Source organism: Jaculus jaculus, chromosome 12 (genome assembly GCF_020740685.1).
Source record: "Jaculus jaculus isolate mJacJac1 chromosome 12, mJacJac1.mat.Y.cur, whole genome shotgun sequence".
Lineage (NCBI taxonomy): Eukaryota > Metazoa > Chordata > Mammalia > Rodentia > Dipodidae > Jaculus > Jaculus jaculus.
The window spans coordinates 107,571,740-107,579,532 of record NC_059113.1 but is presented as its reverse complement, the minus strand read 5'-3'; positions in this window follow the sequence as shown (position 1 = coordinate 107,579,532).

Here is a 7,793-nt window from a genome sequence, read left to right as displayed (position 1 = left end):
GAAGTGACCTCCTGCCTACCACCTTCAGTCTGCTGGTTCTCCAGTGGGAGATTTTCCAACTTGCCAGCCCTAGCTGGTGACTCCAAGCTTGGCAATTGTAGGTCAGCTCTGACCTGGGCTAACCCAGCAAAAGCCTTCACCGGGCAAGAATCTGCTCTCCGCCAGGAAGTCTGACACCAGATTGAAGTGTGCTCCCATTCCAAATCACCACTTTCTTGGGTATTCTGTCAGCCCTAGAATATTCTTCAGAATTTCTTTCCCCTGTTCATAAATGCACAGTCAATAATTAGTCATCCTTTTTGTCAAACATTCTCTACTCAAATTGTTACATGATTTCTGGCTGATCCAATAGCTTCTTGGCATAATCTTCCAGAACATCTGTGCCTATGCAAATGTGTACATGCATATTTTATCATGCTTCTTTTGTTATATAAATGGTAACTGTATACGATGTTTTACTTAGAACTCAGGAGACTTCCAAGTGACATTGTAGCCTGGGAGTCACCTCCATGAGACACAGTGAGGGAGAAAAGTCAAAATGAGAAAAAATAGAGTCCATTCCAAAGAGGAAGAGCTGCAGAAATTCACAAAGGTAGTGTGACAGGATGGCTGAAATGTGCCAAGGAAGAAAATACGGGTCACATAGTGAAAAGGAGCAGGCCAACCAAAACAGGCTTTCAGCCATGCTCTCTGGTGGAGGGAGGGAAGGAGGGACAGAGGGACAGAGGGAGGGAGGGAAGAGAAGGAGGGATAAGAGAAGGTAATAGGAGGTGATTATGCCAAAATATTTACGCACACATATGAAAATTTTCAATAAAATGTTTTTTTAAAAAAAAAAAAGAGTAGACTACTTAATAAGAAGAGCCCCCCAGAAGGACAGAGGAGATGGCTCAGTGCCAGGCAAGCTGGATATCTGAGTTTGGATCCCCAGAACTCACGTAAAGCCAAAGACTGTAGCACAACTCTCTCTAATCTCAGTGTGTCTGAGTGGGATGGGAGGAAGAGAGGAAAATCATCTGAAAGTTTGCAGGCTGGCTGACCTGACATAACCAGTGGTGAACAGGAGAGACCCTCCCTCACACAAGGCAGAGGACTGACACCAAAGTTGTTCAAAAGCGCCCTCCCCCCGACACACCCCAGAAGGCTGGAGAGATGGCTCAGCAGTTAAGGTATGTGCCTGTAAAGCCAATTCCCCAGTACCCACAAAAAGCCGGATGCACAAAGTGGCCCATGCATCCGGAGTTTGTTTGCAGTGGCTAGAGGCCCTCGTGTGCTCTCTCCCTCACTCTCTCTCTCTCTCTCTCTCTCTCTCTCCTCTCTTTCTCTGCTTATAAATAAAATATAAAAATAAATACATAAATAAATAAAACACCAGAAGAGAAATCCAAACCAACAGATACATAAATACCACTTAGAAACACAAGAAACAAAAAGTCAAGGTAGCATGAAACCAAAAGATCGTAATTTCTCATGTATTAAATTCAAAGATACTGAAATAGGTAAAATGCCAAGTGGAGCTATCAAAGGCTTACTCATGAAAACAGGATATAAATAGGTAGAATTCAAACCAGGACCTCGTGAGGAAAACCAGCAATGTAGATGAGAAATTCCTCAATATGGTGAAAAAGACAACAACATGGAAGAAAAAAAAAAATCGACACAGAAATTGAGATTTTCAGAAAAAAAAACACAACAAATAGAAATCTTGGGAAAGGGGGGTGGGCTAGAGAGATGGCTCAGCAGTTAAGGCACTTGCCTGCAAAGCCTAATGACCTGGATTCAATTTCCCAGTATGCAGGTAAAGCCAGATGAACAAAGAGGTGCATTTATCTGGTTGGAGTTCCTTTGCAGTGGCTGGAGGTCCTGGCATGCCCATTCTCTCTTCTTTCTCTCTCCCCTTGTAAATAAATACGATATTGACAAAGAAATCTTGGAAATGTAATAATTCCTCTACAGTAAAATCCATACTTTGTAGATAGTTTTTTAATATTTTATTTTTATTTATTTATTTGAGAGAGAGAGAAAGATACAGGGAGAATGAAAGAGAGGAAGAAAAAATAGCCTCCAGACACTGCAAATGAACTCCAGACACATGCACCACCTTATGCAGCTAGCTTATGAGGGTCCTGGGGAATCAAACTAAAGTCCTTTGGCTTTGCAGGCGAGTGCTTTAAATGCTAAGTGATCTCTCCAGCCCAAGGTATACAGTTTTGATAACTGTAACCAGTTGTGTGATCCTCATCACAATAGAAATCGAGCACATATATCTGTCCCCATAAGAAGTTCTGTGCGCCCCTGTGTAGTGAATTCCCACTTCCCCGCTCCAGCTGCAGTGGAAAAGAAGGCAAAAGGCAGGCGGAGGCACGAAGCTGCCGTTCAAGCTCTCTGCTGCCCAGCTGGACTTCTCTCTGTCAGCAGCTGAAGGAGTCCCAAAGAGAGAACTAACTGTCTAGGGGGACCCAGAGGGACGGTAAGAGGGAAGGACAGTTTAGACTAAAATAGAGTAAAACGGAGCTCACGGTTAGGGTGACCCGACTGCATGATTCATACGCATGTTGATTTATATGTGTGTTTTGAACGGTGGTTGTTTTGAATCACACAGACTGCACAAGCTGACTGTCACACCCTGCTCCTGTCAGCCAGCTGCCCGCCTGCTCACCCACCCCCTCCTCTGCCATGAACACTATGAAGTCACTTTGGGGAGCGCTCCCAACTTTGGTCCCCAGGAAATAAACTCCTCTTCTTTCACTGGTGCTGGCTTTGGAGGGATCTTTTCAGGAAAGTTCTGCGACAGCCCCTGGTGATCACTGACCTGACTTCTGTTTCAGAGCTTTGTCTTTTCACCTGCCCTCTTTCCTACAAGAGCTGGTTCATCCCTCCTTGGGCTCCATGGAGGTCCCCGCTCCTGGGAGGACACCGTGTCCACACTGAACTTCATGCAGACACCTGATGGGCATAGAGCACTGCGGCCCTCAGGCCTTCTCTGTGAACAGCGTGAAGGAAGAGTCCACCTCTCTGCAAGGTTGCACTCCAGATGCAGGAGAGTGAAGGGGGGTCTGAGAACGGCTGAGAGGCCCTTCCAATTACAGAATACTGCCAAGAGAGATGTAGTTCCTATCTACACCGAGCTCCCCTCTCCGGAGACAAAAGGCGACGTGTTTGCTGTTAGTTAAGACATACACCTACAGTCTGTGGGCAATGTGACATTTGGGGCCAGATAATTGTAGAGAAATAGTCATAAACACAAAAATCAGGAAGACCCTGTCCCTGCAGCCTAGGTCTATTTACACAGCTGCTCTACCAGAGCTTTGGGGCTGTTTTTATACAAACATTCACGCTCTGCATGTCCCTGAACTGAACCCTGACCAGGCCTTTGTGCCCATGGCCAGGGGAGGAAGTCACAGTCCATCTATGCTGAACTCTCAGCATGAAATTTGTCAGGGAAACATTAGCCTTTTCTGCTGTTCTGACAAAAAATCTCACTTCAGATGCTTCCTTCTTGCCCGTTTCCCATCACCTGAGGGGTGAACCCCAGGACCACGGCCCCGCGTGACTCAGAGGCTGCACATCAGGCTATTTCAGGTGGAGCATTTCCTCCGGAGTCACCAAGTCCCTGGGGAGCTGGCATCCTGCGTATTTCCTCCGCGTGGCTATAGAGAACAGGAAGCAGGGAACAGAAATGGCCAATAAGCTTCCCAGTGGCTCTACCTAGTTACTGGAGGCCAGTAAGAAAAATCCCAATTTAGTAAGAATTCCTTGGCAAAAGCTTGGGAGATTACTGGAGGCAAATGCTAGCTTCACGAATGTTATTTATAATATAAGCACACTTTTTGATTCAGAGGCAGGTTAGTTTTTTAGGAACTGAATTGAGCAAAGTTGTCCTTCTCTGGAAAGATTTCATTAAGTATCTTCGCACTAATGGGATAACCAAAGACAAGGAAATTGCTCAGTTTCCCTTTTCGCAACCTGATGAGCGTTTCCAGTTAGTTATAGCCTGTTCATTCCTTTCTGTTGTTCCAGATGACAGCTGCCATGCCTGTCCCCTCCGGTCTTCATGACCACCTGTGACACAAAACCCAGCATGAGATACGCTGTTTGGGGATTGACCGTGCCTGGGGGATACCAGTCCTGCACACTGTCCTTCCCTGACCCCACTTCCATGGTAGACATCACTTATCTATGTAGGTAATCTCTGTGGCACTGTGAGGTGCAAGTGTGATATGGCAATCTCGGATTTGCAAGTGAAAGAAAAATTGTTTTCGATCCATTGTCTTATATGCACCTAAAATAGGGTTGACAGTGGCTCTGTTCTAGTGTCATTGCAGGAATTAACTGGGAGGGTGTTGTCCACACTTCCAGTACTTGTGAAAACCCCTAGCACAGCCTGGGGCACGTGGAAGACACCAGCCTGTCTGTTTCCTCTAAAGGAGATGCTGGCTGGGAGTAACAGCTCACCTCACTGTCATGGAAAATTCCTAAAAGCCAGGCATTTTTACAAGACGGAAAATACTCAAGGACTCAGTCCCCCATAAGCATGAACAAAGTATTCTTAGTCACTCCTCCCCAGGGTATAGAACATTGGCAACAAAAGCCTTCTATGAAATCTCAGCTGAGCTGTGCCTGATTAGAGCATTACAGTTAGATATTGGATCTCAGACAGGGGGGTTATTGGAAGCCAGTGACCTTGCTCAGTGACTGCTCCGATCCCCTTCGTTTTCCTTTCCTGCTCATCCCCTCAGTGCCTGTTATATCAGCCACGAAAGGCAGGTTTCAAAGGCGAAGGAGACAAAGCCAAATCAAACTTTTTTAATATTTGGTTTTCAAGGTAGGGTTTCACTCTAGCCCAGGCTGACCTGGAATTCACTATGGAGTCTCAGGGTGGCCTTGAACTCATGGCGATCCTCCTACCTCTGCCTCCCGAGTGCTGGGATTAAAGGCTTACACCACCACGCCCGGCCCCCAAATCAAACATTTTCACTCCTTGTTTTCTTCAGCCTTTGCAAATGATATTTATTGTACAGTTACATAACTCAAGACTATCTATCTAGACTAATTTTTCCTGTGAACGCACACACACACCGTGCGCGTGTTCCTCTGAGGTGGAGGTAAACGCTCTCTGGGCCTCACAAGCCCCTCCCTCCCGCACTTTGGTGCTCCTAACCCCGCTTCCCCAAGGCAACAGACCTAATGCTGGGGACACCACATGCCTCAGTAACAGACGTTCAGAAATCAGCTTGGAAGGCTTTTTCATTGTCTTCTTTTTCAAAAGACTTACATTTATTTATTATAGAGAGAGTATGCGAGAGAGATAAAGAGAGAGCGAGTGAGAACATGGGTCCACCACAGCCTCTAGTCACTGCAAATGAACTCCAGATACACGTGCCACTTTGTGCATGTGATGCTCTGTAGGTACTGGGGAATTGAACCTGCGCTCTCTGGCTTTGCAAGCAAGTGCTTTACCTGCTGAGCCGTCTCCCCAGTCTCCATTTTCATGCTTTTCAACAGCTGTGCTTGAAGGTCGGCGGGAAGGATCGGAGGGCAGCAATGATGCTCAATCTCGACGCTCTCCCACCTCGGCTCACCCTCCCTCAACATTGCTTCTTTGCAGAATGTAAAGTTCACCTGAGGGGTTTGAGTTCCTGGCTCTCTAGGTGGGGGGAAGAGGGTTGCAGCAGGACAGGGGACAAGGTAACTATCACCAAAGTACATTGAATGCATTGATGAAAATATCATTATGAAACCGGTGATCTGCTACAGCTGTGTGCTAAAAATTAAAAAAAAAAAAAAAGTCTTTGTTCCTGTTAATCTTATCTCCCTTTCTTGGCCTCAGCTACAGTGATCTCGATCCTGTGGCCAACTTTTACCTCAAGGCTTCTGCATACTTTCTGTTCTGTGTGCTTGGAGCACTTGGCATTGGGTTTTCTGTGTGACCCGCACCCTCTACCTTTTCCAGGTGTCTGCTTAACTGTCACCAAGTCATGACGTCCCCTGCGCCCTGCTTCGAGTTACATCCCCACCTTGAGTCTCTGGCGCATCCAGCTACCCTTTCCTGGTGTTGTGGGCACATTTATTTCCACCAGCTCCGTGATCTCCCCCACAGCGGCGTGGGGGTTATTGGAAGCCAGTGACCCAGCAGGCAGGCGCTGGGATTCTCTGGCTCCCCCTCTCCCCCTTGCTCTTAGAAAAGTGCCCACCTGGCACATGGAAAAAGCTCAGTAAAATGACTTTTTTTTTTTTCCTATCTAATTCTTCCAAGAACTTTCGTAAGTAGGAGTTTGGGATGCTACTGTGCCTTTCACAAAAGTATCCAGACTTTGTCAATGATGCAATTGGATCAAAAATACTCGAGACATGGGTTAGGAAGATGGCTTAGTCTTTAAATGTGCTTGCTGGCAGAGCCTGTGGGAAGCCTGGGACTCGGTAGTGAATTCCAGGTCAGCCTGGCCTAGAGACCCTGCCTTAAAAAACAAAACAAAACAAAACACATAAGCAAACAAACCCAAAAGCAAAGCCTTTGGGCCGCGTTCCCCAGTACTCACATAAAGCCAGAGGCACAAAGTGGTGCAGGTGTCTGGAGTTTGTTTGCAGCAACAGGAGGCCCTGGTGCGCCTGTTCACATTCTTGGTCTCCTTGCAAATTAGTAAATAAACACATTTTAAGTAATATGTGAGAAAAAAAATCATATCCACAGGAGATACTAAAAAAACCTCTGGCAAATCCAAAAATGTCTTCAAGTAACTGGGCATGGTAGCACATGCCTTTAATCCCAGCATTCGGGAGGCAGAGGTAGGAGGATTAACATGAGTTTGAGACCACCCTGAGACTACCTAGTGAACTCCAGGTTAGCCTAGACTAGACTCTACCTCAAAAACCAAAAAAACTTTAAAAAGCCCAAAAATGTCTTTAAGTATTTCTGTATTCCTGTGTTTTAAAACATATATATTAAATCAATCTTTTCTCTTTTTTTTTTTTTTTTTTTTTGGTGTTTTGAGATAGTGTCTTGATCTAGCCTAGGCTGACCTGAAATTCACTAAGTAGTCTCAGTCTAGCCTCAAACTTACAACTATCCTCCTACCTCTGCCTCCCGAGTACTGGGATTAAAGGTGTGCACCACCATACCAAGCTAAAATTAATCTTACAAAATAAATTTTTATCATATTAATTAAAAGAATATATTGCTCTGGAGGGATAGCTTAGTGGTTAAGGCATTTGCCTGCAAAACCAAAGTACCCAGGTTCGATTCCCCAGGACCCACGTTAGCCAGATGCACAAGGGGGAGCATGTATCTGGAGTTTGTTTGCAGTGGCTGGAGGCCCTGATATGCCCATTCTCTCTCTCTCAAATAAATAAATAAATAAAATTTTGAAGCATATATTACATGTATTAGTAGTTTTAAGACTATTGAATACAAATACCTCTGAGATCAAGATGTCAAGACTTCATGATACAGAAGTCTGAGTGCAAACAGGACTAAGCAGATGCTTTCTTCTGAGTTCTCTGTTTTAACAACTGTTCCTTTAAATCCCCTTTTGGCTATTGGTTCTGGCTCTGAGGCTGGGAGTGCCGCTCAGCAGGGCAGCATTTGCCCATCATTCACCAGGCCCTGGCTTCTGTTCCCAGCACCACAGGAAAGAAAAGCTAATGGTGGCTCACATTTATTGCTGACTGTCTATATCAATCCTAAACTGTTTTGCACACATCATTTTATTTATTTCTTACATTATACTTTGGGAGAAGGAATTATTACTTAAATATATTTATTATTTATCTACTTGAGGCAGACAGACAGAGAA